Source organism: Staurois parvus, unplaced genomic scaffold (genome assembly GCF_062004578.1).
Source record: "Staurois parvus isolate SC_StPar_1 unplaced genomic scaffold, SC_StPar_1.0 ptg000153l, whole genome shotgun sequence".
Lineage (NCBI taxonomy): Eukaryota > Metazoa > Chordata > Amphibia > Anura > Ranidae > Staurois > Staurois parvus.
In genome coordinates, this window is record NW_028317949.1 from 16847053 (window position 1) to 16864519 (window position 17467).

The window sequence follows — 17467 nt, forward strand, 5'->3', positions numbered from 1 at the left end:
GGGTGTTGGAAAGAATACATGGGGCAAAAATGTGCAGACTTAACTGGGGCAGGACAGTAAGGCTGTGTGGGCACAGAGATTGGGAGAGATGGCAAGGAGGGAGGGCAAGATGTGAATGTTGTTGGATGATTGAGAGGCTCTAGGGAGGTTGGTTCAATACGTGCTCTTGTGAGCAGGTGGAGGAGTGTGAGAATTCTTCTATTTCCAGAACCATTGGTGAAACTTCATGTTCTTGTGGTTGATGATCATGACTAGTTTTGGGAATCTGTTACTGCAAATCTAGGGTTTGAAAAACAACCTTGAAGAATAGGTTGTTTTGTAGCAATGCTGCATTTGAGCAACGTATTCTTTGTTACTCCTCATTGAAAAGTGTAAACATGCTTTACATATGTTGGTTTTAAAGTCAGCTGCATACACTTTGGTGAGCAAATCCACCTGCATCCAATATGGGCTAAAAGGTAAAGAAAAATTAACATCAATGGAAATTGTTTTGGACATACAGTATCACAAGCAGACAAGTGTGTGTGTGTGTGTGTGTGTGTGTGTGTGTGTGTGTGTGTGTGTGTGTGTGTGTGTGTGTGTGGTGTGGGGGGGCATTTAAAAAAGTATAGAACATGTTAACTTTAGGTAATTGTTCCTTGACTTTTAGAATGTGTTATAATTTCACAAAGAATACACAATCACATGCGAGGATGTTTTTTCAAGAATCTGTTTCTGATCTTGCACATGCTTGAATTACTGAGGCCGGCAAAGCTCTATCTTAGTAACTAAGCAAAAATTCCCTTGCAAAGTAAAAAATCAATTTGAAAAATAACATTTTACTGTTACTTTTTGAATATCAAACAAGTAAGTATACCAAAACTAATGAGAACTGCAAACAAAGAGAAAGGAGTAGACTATTATACAGGATTGAAGATTATTAGACAGCACCATACACCTAACAAATCCAAAACACCTGAAATAAACTGTAGGATTAAAAATAATTTCTTGTTTGTTTCTTACTGCTATAGTGAGTTTAGTTAGCAAGCTTGCTTATCACTTCCTGTTCTACTGACAATGGATTTAACAAACATGACATGGTCAAAATCTCTTTATTAAAGGCTAGACAGCAGTAAAAAAGGTAAGGTTTCTAAGCCTTCTGCAGTTTCCAAAAAAAGGGTAGACATACACTTTAAAAACAAATTGCTTTACGTCCCCTAGAAATAGGGCGAGTAGGGGAGAGGGGCCTGAGCATGGAGCCCCTAAGAAGTATGGTGTAGGAGCTCCGGATGCCTGCCTGTGAGAGAAGACATGAAGGAGACCCAGGAGTAGTGACACAAATCTGCCCAATCTTACCCCATTCCCATGGGTATTTGGTGATCGGTGCTGGTGTTGGGAGCCTCTGGAGGGATATGCTCAGAGGAGATAGGAGACTGCTTTCTCCCCTGGGCAGTGGTGGATGACATCTGGGACTCGGAGGAGTGAGCAACCACGTGACCGCTGCAAGGAAACCTGGGAGCAGAGGGGAAGGAGCAGATGGCGTTGTGGAGCAACAGTCTGAGAAAAGGTGCCACCAGAGAGATCCAGACCCAGGGAGACCTAGAAGTCTAGTTGTATAGCTGCCTGGAGAGCCACGGTGAGTGGCCCAGGGAGCAATACTAAAGCCACACTACGTTGAAAGGTGTAGGAAAAGACTCTCTAGTCTAGAGGAGGAGGCTAAAGAAATAGGATTAGGGGGTCACCCAGTGGCTTTACAAAGAAAAGGAGATTCTCCTGGGAAGCAGCACTGAAGAGGCAACATATAATCACTATATGGTGAGATAAAATAAGCACCCCGCACGGGACTGTACATTTTTAAGTGCCAGGCCACTCTGTTTGAAGTCCTTCAAGGAAATAATGGTCTGTCAAGAAGTACAAACTCAGAAATAATTATGAGCAGCAGATCTGTAAAAGGAAGGGGGGTAAAAACACCCCAAATAAGCAAAAGCACAATTAAAAGATATCTGCCCCTACAGGAAAGAAGTTCAGAGGGGAAAACCCCAGAGAGACAGCCGGGAGCAAGCAACGAAGGAGAACAATCTAGACCATCATTGGGAATCCCAAACATAAACCAGATCAAAGAAACTTTGAATATGACAAGTGAAGTAGAAAGGAAAATATTGAGGAACAGGAAGTAGCTCAGAAATGCCCACCAAATTGGAAATACAATGGATGGCATGAAAGGACGCCATCCATTGTATACAACTGTCATGTGACCTGCTGTGATTGGTCACAGCAGGTCTCATGGTACTGGCAACAGGGCCGGTACTCAGATCTGTCATCGTCCGAGGTACACGGCCGGTGACAGATCGCGCCGCTGCACGGCTCTGCGGGCATGCAAAATGTGCATGCCTGAAAGGACGCCATATGGTGTCCACCTGGAGGGACGAGGGGTTTTGCAGGCCGCCATCTGGCTATAAGCTGGGCGGGAACCTGTTAAACATCCGGGAGAAAGATACGTTCTATTCACCTATGCATAAAATGTACTCAAGATTGGATTATATCATGATAGAGCACGGATTAGTGGAATCATTTGTTAAGGGTGACATTGAGGTGACATCAATATTGGATCATGCTCCTGTCACGGTGAAACTGTGTTTATTACGAGAACGGAACAGGATAAACATGTGGAAGTTGAACGAAACACTCCTACAGGATCAGGAGATGGAAATGAGATTAAAAAAGAGATTGAGCAATATTTTCAGTCAAATGAGACTGAGGAGGTCTCGGTTGCAACAATATGGGAAGCACATAAGGTTTATATAAGAGGTATATTGATATACATAGGAGCAGAAAAGAAGATAAGGTGGGAGGAGAGAATAAAAACATTAATAGAAGAATTATATGAATTAAAACAACTCACCAAACGAAACTAGATACAGAGGTACATCAGAAAATAATACTAAAAAGGAAGGAATTCATGGATTTAATGGAACAAGAAATGAAGAAGGTGTTTAACATGGTGGCAAAAGAAAGACACCAATGGGGGAATAGACCAGGGATATATTCAATGAGAAGATTAAGAAAACAGAAATCAGCAAATTATGTGGAGATGAGACCGGTAAAATGGTATATTCAACTACCAAAATAGCTAAAGTATTTTATTTCAAAAATAATAAAGTAGGTTATATGATGTAAAAACCAAAATCTAAAAGAAGAAGAAGTAGAAAGAACAAGGAAAGGGAAGTTATTTTTAAAAGAAGCCAATTTATATAAACTAAATGAAGAAACTAGCCTTAGAAAAATCAATCTCACAGGAAGAAATACACACAGCCTTAAAAAAAACACAATGGCAAGGAAGAGTCCAGTACCGGATGTGTATACAATAAGGTACTATAGGAAATTTAAGGAACAACTAATCCCGAAAATGTGCACATATATGAATGCAATTGGAGAAGGGGTGGAGATGAGAAAGAAGTCATTCATGGCATATATTACAATTATCCCTAAAGAAGGAAAGGATACGTTCCACTGCGCCAGTTATAGACCGATATAATTACTGAATAGGGATATGAAATTATATGTAAAAATATTAGCAACTAGGATGAAGGATTTAATGGCAGAGTGGATACACTTAGATCAGGTGGGATTCATCCCAGGAAGAGAGGGAAGGGATAATGGCCTGAGTTCAGTGTTTCTTCTGCAGAAGAGTAAAAAAGAGGAGTCCCCTCTGCTATTCCTGTTGATAGACGCCGAGAAGACCTTCAACAGGGTAGACTGGGGATTTATGATGGATACATTTGAAGCAATAGGGATATGACCTAGAATGATGCAGTGGATAAAAACTTGTATAGTTACCCATCAGCAGCTATGAAGATCAATGGCTCACTGTCACCAGGGTTTAAAATGTACAACAAAACTAGGTAGGGATTTCCACTCTCGCCCCTGCTATTCATATTATCCTTAGAGCCGTTACTGGTGACGGTTCAAAACAGCTTAGATAATAACCACTTGCCTACCAGGCACTTATACCCCATTCCTGCCCAGGCCAATTTTCAGCTTTCAGCGCTCTTGCACTTTGAATGACAATTGCACGGTCATGCAACACTGTACCCACATGAAACATTTAGCATTTTTTTCACACAAATAGAGCTTTCTTTTGGTGGTGTTTAATCACCACTGGGTGTTTTATTTTTTGCACTATAAACAAAAAAAAGCAAAACATTAAAAAAAAAGTTTTTCTATGTTTCTATTATAACATTTTCCAAACAGGTAATTTTTCTCCTTCACTGATGTGCATTAATGGGGCTGCACTGATAGGCAGCACTGATGGGCACTGATCAGCAGCACTGATGGGCACAGATGAAGTGGCACAGACAGCACTGATAGGAAGCACTGTTAGGTGGCACTGATGATGCTGGCACTGATGATGCTGCACTGATAGATGGTACTGATGAGCACTGATCTGCGGTACTGATGGGCAGCACTGATGGACACTAATGGGTGGCACTGACTGATGGCACTACTGGGCACTGATGGGCAGCACTGATGGGTGGCACTGCTGGGCAGAACTGATGAGTGGCACTGCTGGGCAGAACTGAGTGGCACTGCTGGGCACAGAAGGGTGGCACTGCTGGGCACAGGTGTGTGGCACTGCTGGGCACAGGTTGGTGGCACTGATGGGTACAGGTGAGAAGCACTGATAGGCACAGGTGGGTTTCACTGCTGGGCACTGATCATCAGTGCCCTGATGATCAGTGATGATCACTTCTCTGACATTTGCCGTTTATTGGCAGTACTTTCCTCAAGCTGTGACAGTGTGAGGAATATGCAGCCGATAAACGGTAACTGTATTTACCCGGTGGTCTGCTGTGTCACTGGACACAGCTGATCACATGGTAAAAGAACGCTATGATTAGCGTTTACCGTATCACTTGATCAGCTGTGTCAGCGCACCCGGTGATCACCAGTATCACCGGGTGCGCTGCTGGGGGTGTGTTTTCGGAAGACATCCATGGACGTCCTCCCAGAACTAGACAACCGCGCTGTAGCCATCTTTTGGCTTTCGGCTATAGCACAGTAGGGAGGAAGCTAAAGGAATAGGGACCGGGGACGTGGAACATAAAGTTGCAACGTATGCAGATGATATGTTTTTTTTTTTACGTGGCAAACCCTAGGCTAACATTACCAAACCTAATGAGATTATAAAATACTATGGAGAATTATCAAATTTAAAAGCAAATCTGTCAAAGATCAGAGATATTAAATATTAGTATCTCAAAGTTGGAGAAAACAAAATGAATTTCCTTTCACATGGAGGAAAAATGAACTAAAATATTTAGGCAAGTTGACCTTGTCTCTCAAAAATATATACCAGGGAAATTACATCCCATTAATAAACAAGATAAAGAACGAGCTGAGGGGAAGCTCAAGAAATTCACTCTCCTGGATAGGAAAAATAAACTTTGTGAAAATGGTGATAATACCAAAAATCTTGTATAAATGTAATATGCTCCTGATATATATACCAATGACCAGGGGCTGACTGACAACTCATGGGGCCCCCGGGCAATAGGGGATCATGGGGTCCCTGTGTCCTTGCCCAAACTCAAAAAAGCCTATGAAAAAGGTACCAGGGGCATCTCATGGGGCCCCCTACTGACCCCGGGCCCTCGGGCAGTGCCTGAGTTTCCAAATGGTCAGTTCGCCCCTGCCAATGACATATTTTTGGATCCTAAAAAAATTATATTAAAATATACATGGGCAGGTAAAAAACAGAGAGCAAAATATGACGTCCTGTGCAAAGATAAATCAGATGGAGGTTTAAATATGCCAGATTTTAAGAGATACTATTATTCGGTAATACTATCATGGGTGGTAAATTGGGTATGTAATATAAAAAGAGGGAAAAGTTGGGTAAAATAGAAAGTGCACTTAGTGAAGCACAGTTAGATAAAATTTATTTGGCTTCCACAACAGTTTCGGATGTTTCCTAATAACACTAGCACATTAACACGGAATGTGTTTAGGGTATGGGATGTAATTCACAGACAAATGGGATGGGAGTATAATTCACAGTTAATTCCACTTGTGGGAACAAGTTTTTTTGCACAGGGGAAAGAGGAAATATCAGGAAAATGGATAAAGGATGGAAATGCACAGTTAAAGGATATTATGAAGAAGGGGGAAATATGCTCTTTTCAAGAATCGAAGCACAAACAAAATGTATTTTACGTATTAGATGAGTGGCAATATTTTCAATTAAGACACTTTGCAATGGCACTTCCACAACCAGTAAAAGCTGTAGAGGACCTACATCCATTTGAACAGATGTTGAGTTCAGGTACTATACAGAAACACAGTAAATCGTGTATATACAAACTATTTACTAAAATATTCAGACCTACTGTATCTCTCCGTTGTTTTCGGAGAGATGGGAGACAAAACTTGGAACTCAACTGAATAAACTGCAAAGAAGGAAAATATTTAATTTAGCACATGGGGCGGTGGATATGAAAATTGCAGAAAATAATTATAAATGCTTGGCAAGATGGTACATTACAGCTAGTGTAGCACACAAACAACAACCAGAAAATTCACCGCTCTGTTGGAGAGAATGTGGGATAAAAGGAACTATGGCACACATATGGTGGGAATGCCCTAGAATACAGGAATATTGGCAGGACATAGTACAACAAATACAAGAGATATCGGGAGTAAAAATCCTAAAGGACCCATGGGTTTGTTAATTCCATAATACTGAGTTATCAGTGAAACAGTATAAAAATATAAGAATGATTTTTCATTTTTTAAATGTGGCAAAGGGATTGATCCCAAAGTTTTAGCAGGTCCAGGAGATACCAAGAGTAAAAGATTGGATACTTAGGGTAGAATATATTTATAGGATGGAGGAATTATACCATAGCGAAGAGGACAAAATGAAAAAAAATTTAAGAACCTGAAAGGGAAGGATTGAATTTAAAACCTCAAAAAGATATGTAGAGCTGATGGGAGAATAAAATAGAGAGAAAAATAAACTGGGAGATGAAGTCATGAAGGGAAGAGGGAAAGAAGCATAAGAAGAGAAGAGGGAGTGAGAATATATGTAGCATAGAAGAATTGAAGGGGGAAAAGAAGATAAGATAGGGTAATGTGAAAGGAGGTGGGGAAGGGGATGGGAGGAGAAGGGACTGTGGGGATATGGTATGGGCATACGATGTAGAGCCAGGGCACAGAAGTAGCAAAAGGACACCTTGCTTTAGTTTTAAAAACACAAAAGAGAGCTAAAGGTACATTTTATGTGACAGGACAGTGATAGTGTCTTGAAAACATTTTGATCTTACAGGTCTTTCAGACAAGTCTACTTCATTTGTCAGGGGAAAGGTATTCAAGACTACCTGAAGGCCCTTGACACAAAAAAACAAAACAAATAAAATCAAAAGATTTTATAGCACATTTACATACCTCAGTACTGGCTACAGAGGCAGGAATGGCTCCGGCAGAAGGATATGGTGGAAGTGACCTTTTGCACATTAATGAAGGAACACATTATCCAAAATTATTATGTTGCAAACTTTTAGAAAAATCAAACACATCTTCATTAATATATCTACAGTATATTCTCCTCTGGCTTCTCTGTAATGGGTTACACTCTCCCCCTGCTGATGTTGGGCTGTGTATCAAACAAATATTATTGTGAGGATCTATTGTGCATATCAGTTTGACTCATAATTATTAAAAAAGAAGGTTTACATCCATACTAGAAGGGAAATCAGGGTCCTCATGAGTGTGCACAAGCACCGGATTTACAGGAGGGTGCACTTCTGCCTACAGCCCACTGGAGGCCACTAGGAGACAGGAACAACACAAGGTTAACACATAAAATTTAAGTTAAAAAAAATATTGAAAAGCAATACAGTTTAAGACATTTGTATTCTTCAGACATATTGTCACATACATGGATATTGAGCCGGACATGAAGAGGAAGGTCTCTCTTACAGATCTGGCTCAGGAACCACTGGGAGTGGAACAGTGGCTGTGAGGGCATAGTGAGGTATGAGTGTCTGTAATAAGTCCAGTGATCTGTGGAGGTAGTAAGTGATGCTTCATCAGGAAGAGCCAGGAGACAGAGGCAGCTGACAGTAGGCAGAGGCAGCAGGCAGAGGGCTGACTGGTAGCAGACTGGCAGGTGTTTGACTAGCTGGCAACAGGATACAGATGCTTTGCAAGCAGGGACCAGATATGAGCCTACTGAACTGGAGATGCTGTAGCATACTGGATTAGCAGGATGCAGGGTCAGGCATCCCGGGTCAGTAACAGACAGTCAGATCAGGCATAAACAGCAGGCAGAAGAGTAGTCAGGACACAAGCCAAGGTCAGCAATGGTGAAGCAGATCAGGCAAGAGCAGGAATCAAAATCCGATTCCAAGAACAAGCCGATGTCAGGGCAGGTTAGAAGCAAGCCAGGTCAAGATCAGAAATCAGGCACAGGAACAGGCAAAGAAGAACATAGAATGCTGTAGACCAAACAGCAATGAGCCAGTGCTGAAACCTTGTTTAAACCTTGTAGTTCTGGTTCCGGCGCCGCATACAGAGGAAGTAAATTGTGGCAGCTTCTGCAGCTGCCAAGAGTCCGAGTTCCTACCACCTCCCCTCCCCCTATATAATAGGGGAGACCCAGGAACTCCATGGACCACTTTGTAGAGCTATCACTCCCCTGCTCAACCACCGCTTCCTTGCAGCCTCTTGGGAACACTGCCCTCACTGTAGGCAAGATGGTGCCTGCTCCTCTCACAGATGCATGTGAACCGGCTGACAGCTCCAGTTACCAGCTGACTCAGAAGCTGTGAATCCCACTTCCCAGCAGGCATAGCACAGACTGTAGTCTCTCTACTCACCCCAATGCGCACAGAGGCCACCTGGCTACTGCAGATAAATGGCCAGGTGGGATAATCACCGCTTTGAGTGATGGTCCTGAACATCCCTCAGAACATGGCTACGCAGCTGCAGGCACTTGGTGTGCCTGTGTCACCTGGGTACAGCGCAACGCCGCATGGCAGAAGGGCTTTTTGATAGGCCCTTCTGATTACATGGTGACTGTGTCTAATCACAGCCATTATGTAACATCAACACAGTCACCATTCTAGAGCCCGCTAGTGAGGAGAAGCAGAGCTGATCTGTGAAAAACAGTGAGTTACACATATACTGATCACTCCATAGTGTCCCCTACAGAGCTGTCAGTGCACCAGTGATCAATATCTGTCACACAGTACCAGTGATCCACATTTGTCACACAGTACCAGTGATCAACATCTGTCACACAGTACCAGTGGTCATCCACATCTGTACCAGCGATCCACATCTGTCACGGCAAATCAGTATAAACTTCACATCTGTACCAGGGATCCACATTTGCCACTGCATACCAGTGTACATTTCACATCTGCACCAGTGATCCACATCTGTCACAGCATACCAGTGTAAATTCAACATCTTTACTAATGATCCACATCCGTCATGGCGGGCGTACCAGTGTAAAATCAACATCTGTACCAGTGATCCACATCTGTCACGGCATACCAGTGTAAAATTCACATCTGTACCAGGGATCAACATCTGTCATGGTAAACCAGCGTAGAATACACATCTGTACCAATGATTCACATCTGTCACGGTGTACCAATGATCCACATCTGCCACAGTGTACCAGTGTAAATTCCACATTTGTACCAGTGATCCACATCTGTCACAGTGTACCAGTGGTCATACATATCTCTTCTAGTGATCCACATCTGTCATGGTGTACCAGTGTAAAATTAACAGCTGTACCAGAGAGCCACATCTGTCACAGTGTACCAGTGGTCATCCACTTCTGTACCAGTGATCAACATCTGTCACTGCCTACCAGTGTCAAATCCACATCTGTCACAGTTTACCAGTGCTCATCCACTTCTGTACCAGTGATTTCCATCTGTCACTGCCTACCAGTGTCAAATCCACATCTGGTGGTATTTGGTGGTATTTAATCACCTCTGGGATTTTTATTTTTTCTTAAACAAACCAAAAACCACTGAAAATTGTGAAAAAAAAGTTTTTTCTTAGTTTTTGTTATACAATTTTGTAAATAACTGATTTTTCTCCTTCACTGATGTGCGCTAATGAGGCTGCAGTGATGGGCACTGATAGGCTGCACTGATGGACACTGATAGGTGGCACTGATGAGGAGGCACTGGTAGGTTGCATTGATGGGCACTGAAAGGCAGCACTGATACATGACACTGATAGGTGGCACTGATAGGCAGCACTGACTGGCACTGTTAGGCGACACTGACTGGCACTGATAGGTGGCACTGATTGGCAGCACTGATAGGTGGCACTGACTGGCACTGATGGGTGACATTGAAAGGCAGCTCAGATGGGCACTGACATGTGGCATTGATGTGGCACTGGCACGTGGCACTAATGGGCACTGGCACTGATCACTGACAGGTGGCACTTCTGGGGCCACACTGATCGACAGGGCACACTGATCATCAGTGCCCTGATGATCAGTGTACATGTCCCCTCCGTGGAAAGCCGATTAACCGGCTCTCCTCTCCTCTCGAGCTGTCAGAGTGACAGCTCGAGAAGAGACAAATGCCGATAACCGGCATTTCCGTGTTTACATGTGATCAGCTGTGATTGGACACAGCTGATCACATGACCGAGCCAACATCTTCGGCTCTTTCCGTGATCCGCAGTGAGAATGGTAGGACGTCATATAACGTCCTATCAGAATGAGAGAACCACCTTGCGCCCGTCATTGTACTATAGGGCGGGCGAAAGGTGGTTAAAGGACAAGTTCACTTTTGGCAACGTTACATGTTCCACAGTGACTTTGGCCAATCATGGCTCAAGGCTCAGTCTACGCCCCACACTATTTAAGGCTGATTACACTACAGCTTTATGCAGTGTGTTGCTGGACACTGCCAAAGACAGAAGGGAAAATACTCTCACTGAAAAATAAAATAAAAACAATAATATTAAAAAAAATAAATGAAACAAAAAATACATTAAAAAATCCATCCATCCAATCCATACCAAGCCCTTTAGATCTGGTAGGAAGGTTAGGAGGGACCCCAAAGTAACATTTTTTTTCTTAAAAAATGCAAGGGGTTCCCCCAAAAGCCCTTCCAGGCCCTTTAGCCCTGGTAGGAATTTTAAGGGGAACCCCAACTCAAAAAATGGGGGGAAAAGCTTGAGCCCCCTTAAATTCCTACCAGCCCACAGACCCCCACAATCACTGGGCCAGGATTGTGGGGAAGAGGCCCTTGTCCCCATCGGCATGGGGACACCATCCCCATGCCAGGGGCATGTGGCCTAAGTCACAGGGAGAAGGGGCGCTTGATCGCCCCCCCCCCCCTTTTCCTGCCCTGCCAGGCCTGTGCACACATCAAGGGTCTGGTAGGAATTTAGGAGGGACCCCACATTTTCCCCCTATTTTTAGGTGGTGGGATTGCCCTTAAAAGTCCTACCAGGTCTAAAGAGCCTGGTATGTCTTTTAAGGGGAACCCCACATGTTTTTTTTTGTTAATTTTTACTGTGGGGACACTCCTAAAAGGATCTGGTATAGATTGGGGGGGGGGGGATGCCACGCTTCTTTTTTTTTATTATAAAAAAAAAATGTCAGACCTGCTGCAACAGGTTTTGTACACTGTATAGATATGCAACTTTGCAGGTAGTTTAAGGGGACCCCCCCCCCAGACATGATATTTAAAGGATTTTTTTTTTTTTACTTCATTCAGTACTTAAAAAAAAAAGCACTTTTTTAAATTTTTTCACTGATTCATGTCTCTCAGGTCAATATCTAAGTCCCCATACCCCTTTTATGGCCAATAACTTGCATAGAAACCTTCAAATTGGGCACTTGAATTTACAAGTTTGAATCCCATAGACTTGCATTAAGTTCAAAGTTTGCAGTCAAAAGTTCTTTACTTTCAAATGTTCGACCACAAACCGAACATAGGGGTGTTCGGACCATCACTATTGATCAGTATCTTAACCTCCCTGGCGGTATGATTATTTCAGATTTTTGGTGCTGAAAGCGGTACCATTTTTTTGCATGGAAATATATATTTTTTTTATTGTAGGCTGTAATTTTTAGGAAAAACTCACTGAAATCTGTCCGAACAAGAGTCTAGTAAACATCCCGGGTATGATAAAATTTGAAACACAAAATCATAAATTATAATTTAATAAATAATCATAAAAATAATATAAAAATAATAAAAAATGTAATTCAATAATATAATCAAACCAAAAACACTGAAATGTGAAATAGAGCGCCAAGTTCGCACATTGCTGAGCTCAGTCGCAAAATCGTTTTCAGTTTCTGATGACGAATTTCCCCCACGAATCATTATCACTCAATTCTGTAAGTGGTTCTGATTTACTATCGCTGTTCTCTAGCTGATCTAAACCGCTTTTGACCTAAAGGGACACTGTTTGGACGCCATGGACATTTCTCAGTTTCCAGGCAGAAAGAACAGACAAAATGCAGGCAGGGCGCAGGACAAAGCACTAGGGACAATATGTATGTGAAATAGGTTGAAACAGCAATGTTTTACTGTGTAAAATGAAAAAAAAAAAAAATGACATTTTTTAAAATTTTTAAATTTCCCGCCGCCGCCGCCGGCGGCGCCCGTACGTCCCGACGTCACAGGGACAGGACACAGAAGCCGGATGCCGGCATCGGCCGGAGGAGATGGCCGGGGACGCTGCAGGGGACACATCGTGGGAGCGCAGGGTAAGGTAAGTGAAGAACACATGCCGGAGCAGCGCCGCATGGTATTCCCGAGTGTAGCTCGGGGTTACCGCTTTTGGTACTGAAATGTTACCCCGAGCTACACTCGGGAATACCGCCAAGGAGGTTAAAGGAGTTTAGGTCAAAGCACTAAAACATCTTATAAAAGGAAAGAAGTTTAGTGTAAGTATGTTTCATTAAAATTATGTGCCAGATGAGAGTAGGACTTGTTGTTTTTTTCATAAAATAACTTTTTCTTTCTTTTTTTCATTTTTGGTTCTATGAAGGTTTTTTCTACCTTTATAGAGTAGGATGTGCTCATGGAAATGTAAATAAAAATACTTATCTTTGCTGTGAGCAGGGCTGTTAGAAATCACGAGGCCCCATACAGACTACCTGACAGGGTCTCCCCTCCGAAAATATCAAATTATATTTTTGCTAAAATACCAAGGATGCAATACTATGCTTCACAGCCTTGGTAGAAACTACTCCCCTTTGAAAAAGACCAATTCAGGTGAATAGCACTGTTCTACAAGCACCCCATGAGCACCCAGGGTTTTGGTGCACCAGTGCAAGGTTAAAGCAGGTAGTGCAGAGGCAATATGCTTCCTCACCACCTGTCAAATGCTCTATGAACAGCAATTCAAATGCTGACTGCCCTTGAGAGAGCATGACACATTTGAACGAGTCCTCAATTCTTTCCAAATTATTTTTCAGAATTTTTTTCTTTTACTTTTTTTTTTAGAGATTGATTTTTTTCTTACATTTTAACTGCCATCTTGGGGGGGGGGGGGTGTTAATATCATATGCTCTATGAACAGCAATTCACATGCTGACTGCTCTTGAGAGAGCATAGCCCATTTGAACAAGTCCTTAATTCTTTTCAAATTATTTTTCAGAATTTTTTTTTTTTTACTTTTTTTTTTAGAGATTGATTTTTTTCTTACATTTTAACTGCCCTCTTGGGGGGGGGGTTAATATCAGGGGTCTTAACAGACCCCTGAAGTCTCATATTTGAGACTGATAAAGGGACTGAGGACATAGATTCACCAGTCCCTTTCTCTGCATTCCCTCAGCTGCACTGGATAGTGAATGCATGGGAAGCATTGGAGGCTTCCTGGTAATTCACAAACTAAAGCAAAGTAAACATAGTTTGCTATGCTTAAGGGTTAAATGGACCCAGGAGTGATTGGTACTGATTGCTCACTGGGTACGTGCAGAAAAGGAAGGGGCTGGTAAACAAAACATATTTACTAGCCCCCAGATCTCCATCCTGAAATAATCCCCCTGTGTGCCCACAGCAGCTACCAAAGGGAGAGGAGAAGAGGGAAGCTGGCACTGCTGCGGGGGGGGGGGGGGCACACAGGGCAGAGGAAGACAACAGGGGAGTGAGGCGACAGATACCGATCCCTCTGCAGAGCAGTCGCAGGAAGAAAAAGGAGTAGAAACTGACAATGCTGTAGGGGGAGCCACAAAAGTCAACAGTACAGCCAACAGGTGCACGGGCCACTCTTTTGAACTAATGCATTAACTTAATTAATAGAATAATTTTACAAGATTCTTTGGTTTTATTACTTAAAGGGGTGTTCCTTCAGTATTAATTATATCCCCATGAAGGCATCCTGTTTTCAAGTCTGTTGATTTTCAACTTTCCTACCTATGCTAGCAAAGGCACTGAGTTTCTGGTGTAGGATGGAGTCCTCGCTTAATTTGGTGTACAGGTGGCTGTGGGTAAACATATCTGTTAAAATGTAGCAGAATATGCTTGTGATTAGAGAAAGACTCATGCTTCATCCACAGCACTAAATATGTAGAGATAAAGGGCAAGCTCTTTTTCATTATAACCATTCATTAACAGTACCTTCCTACTTTGTTAGACATGGCGAAAGTGATGTTTGGCTTCCATATATAAAACAGAGAATAATAAGTGAGCGCTTTCAATGTACAAGCAGCTAAGGCACACAGGATAACCAAAAAAATCCTCACATGAAAATAAAATAAAAGTGCAGCGCTAGAAAATATATAAATGTGACACAATATATAAAAGTGATCAGAGAAAGTCCCAACAATGGTGACCTAGGGTAACAATGCACACTAACCAGAAGTGCACATTAAAAGTGCAGTGTAGGAAGGATGGAGTTCATAGAGTAGTCATCAGCATGGGAAGGGTAGATGTATTCCCTTGGTCAGTGAAGGTCCACACGATGGTACAGAGCTGGGCAGAAGAAATCCACCAGATGGTAGAAAACGATCGCTGCTCCACCAAAAAAGCACTGCTCCTCCACCAAAAAAGCACTGCTCCTCCACTGTCCACAAACGATATCTGGGAGAAAAGGTGCTCCCCACAGGGGATCAAGAAAAAATGCCCATAGTGAAGTAAAGTTTAAAATGTATTTATTAAAATAGACAGGATGCATCCAGTACAAGTGGCAAAACAAAAGACAGACAGGACTTACCGTCCTGTCGGATGTAGTGGCCGCCGGAGCTCCACGATGCTCCGACGGCGTGACGTCAAGGCGTGCGTAGGCTCCTCCTTACGCGTTACGTGCCAAGCACATCTTCAGAGAAAGAACCAATGGCTTCTATATGTGTTTTTCAAAGAAGCATTAGAACCTGGATTAAGTTTTGTCTCCTTTAAAAGCATGCAGAGCTCAGAGTTTAAAATGTTGTGTGGTTTATTCATTGTAGTGAACTTCTTACTCCACATTTAACTATCTGGGTATTAACAGATTTTAAGCTGCTTGTAATTCCGCTTTTTTATTCTTTGCTGAAGATAACAGGCATACAAAGAAATATAAAATCCACTCAAAGGACCCAGCAGAGAAGTTAAATGCAGGGAACAATTACTTTGATAAATAGGCAAAAGGATGTAGTTCTCCACACCACAGCAGGTCTTCTGCTACCAAGATACTTTTTTTCTCATTATTGCAATCACAGACTTGCAGGGAAGCTGGGAAAACTGACATGTTTCACTCTTGCAAAAAGCTTAGTCATAGCCATTTTTGTAAGGATGCAGACATTCTTCTGATTAAAAGTTGCTATAAAGATGGCTGTTGTTAGAACATATGGAGAGAATGCACATAAGAAGTGAGAATATATTCCTTAGAAGCACACTTAAAATGGAAACAACAGTGGCAGCAACAGTTGTTATATCAGTCAAAACAGAATTAAATGGGGAAAATACAACTATCTCAGATTGGTTATGGTATGATCTTTCAGTGCAACCTGACTGCTTATAGAAACTCTGTGAATATAAAGTGTATTTCTGGGATAACCTGTATATCAAAAGAAGTAAGAGTCTGGGCTACTAAACCAGTGGATACGGCGCACCATCTAGGAGACATACCTAAACTGGGCTGTAAGCAATTACCTTAGGACACAGGTAATTATTAAACATATTTGCCTCCAATTTGGTAAAATTTGTGCTCAATTTAACCACTTGTCTACTGGGCACTTTTACCCCCTTCGTGCCCAGACCAATTTTCAGATTTAAGCGCTCTCACACTTTGAATGACAATTGTGCGGTCATGCAACACTGCACCCATATGAAATTGTTTTTTCACACAAATAGAGCTTTCTTTTGGTGGTATTTAATCACCACTGGGTATTTTATATTTTGTACTATAAACAAAAAAGAGCAAAAAAAATGTCTACTTCACTGATGTGCGTTGCTGAGGCTGCACTTATAGGCAGCACTGATGGGCACTGATAAGGTGGCATGGATATGCAGCACTGATGGGCACTGATAGGCTGTACTGATGAGGTGGCACTGATGAGGCAGCACTGGTGAGCATTGAGGAGGCACTGATGATGATGCACTGATATGCAGCAATGATGGGCACTGACAGGAGGCACCGATGGGCACTGATAGGTGGCACTGCTGAGCACTGCTGGGTGCAACTGATGGGTGGCACTGCTGGGCACTGGTGGGTGGCACTGCTGGGCACTGATAATCAGTGCCTTGATGATCAGTGCAGATTGTGACATTTGACAATTATCAGCAGGACTTTCCTCATGCTGTGACAGCGTGAGGAAAGTGCTGCCAATAACAGGCAACTGTGTTTACTCCGTGATCTGCTGTGTCATTGGACACAGATGATCACGTGGTAAAAGATTGCTGTGATTGGCCCTTTACATCATAATATGATCAGCTGTGATCAGCATGTGATGCCCTCCCAGGACTGGATGACCAAGCTGTAGCCATCATTCGGCTATAGCATGGTTGTGAAGTGCTTAAAAGAGTGTTTATTGTAATATTGACCATATTTTTAAGAATTGAAAACATCACAATTATTGCAACCAACCATTTAGGCTCCAATGCCTAGGGAAAAAAGGCTGCCAACCCCTGTTGCTACTGGTTCAAAAGCCTTTTAGCATTGGAGACATGCTTTTAGAGGTGTACTTGAAAGTACATACAGTATACTTGATGCTGATAAACACTAAGCTCAAGATAGGTGATAATGTACCAACCACGTGTCCTCCTTAGCTAAGCAGCTTAACAAATAGCTCTGCAAGATATTAAAAACACAAGTAGCATTGGGCTGGGATCTTCAAATTGAACCCAGAAGCACTGACAAAATAAGCAACAGCAAGGACATTTTTTTCTGTTCTCTCCCTTTGAGGGACATCCTAGGTAAAGAGCAGGCTAGATTGAGCTGCATTGCATTCAGCTGCAGATGAAGAGGACCTGCCACTAGCAACAGGAGAGAAGCAGGACTTTGGCTGGGC